This window comes from Myotis davidii, unplaced genomic scaffold, assembly GCF_000327345.1.
Source record: "Myotis davidii unplaced genomic scaffold, ASM32734v1 scaffold575, whole genome shotgun sequence".
Lineage (NCBI taxonomy): Eukaryota > Metazoa > Chordata > Mammalia > Chiroptera > Vespertilionidae > Myotis > Myotis davidii.
The window spans coordinates 5,840,375-5,841,309 of NW_006290306.1; positions in this window are offsets into that span (position 1 = coordinate 5,840,375).

Here is a 935-nt window from a genome sequence, read left to right on the forward strand (position 1 = left end):
AGGCCCTGGGGTGAGAACATGCCTAGGGTTTTCTAGGATTGGCAAGACAGCGAGGGCGGCTGGAGCGGAGTGAGTGAGGAGTGCAGGAGGTGAGGACAGAAGGGTCACCAGACAGACCATGCTGAGCCCTGCGGAATGGTAAGGACTTTGACTTTAAGTGAGATGGAAAACCATTGGAGGGTTTGAGCAGACTGGCTTAATCTGCCTTCAAGTTTGTTTTATTTTACTTTATTTCTTTTTATTTTTAAGGAACAGCTTTATCTATTTTTATATTTTTATTTACTAATTTGAGAGAGAGGAAGCGGGGCAGAGAGAGAAAGAAACATCCACATGTTGCCCACTTATTCATGCATTCATTGGTTGCTTCTTGCATGTGCCGTGAGTAGGGATGTAACCAGGACCTTGGTGCATCAGGACGATGCTCTAACCCGCTGAGCTACCTGGTGAGGGCTTTGCTTTTGTTCTGACAGCAACTCAGGGCCATGCTTATTTCAAGAATAACCCCACCTACTGCCACCCTGATTATTTTGAAAATCTGATACCTTTTTTCACAAGTAAATATGTCAGTGTAAATCTCTAAAAGTTAAAGATTTAAAGAAAAACAAAACTAAAATACTGCCATTGAGGACCCTCCATCCCCCACCCCCAAATAATTATCTGATATTATTTAAAAGCTTCTCAGTATTCAAATAATCCACATCTCATTTTTTTCAGTTGATCTGTTCCAACCAGGGTCCTAACTAGGTCCATACTTGGTTGTGTCTAAGACCCTTTTTGTCTATAGATCCTCCCTCCCTCTGTCACCCTGCAGTTATTTGTTGAAGAAAACACAGCCGCCCCGCCCACTGCGTGTTGGGCCCGGCCCGGCCCGGCCCAGCTCAGCGCTCGGATTCCGGGGGGACTGTGTTACCGAGACACTGACCCGCCGCTTTTCC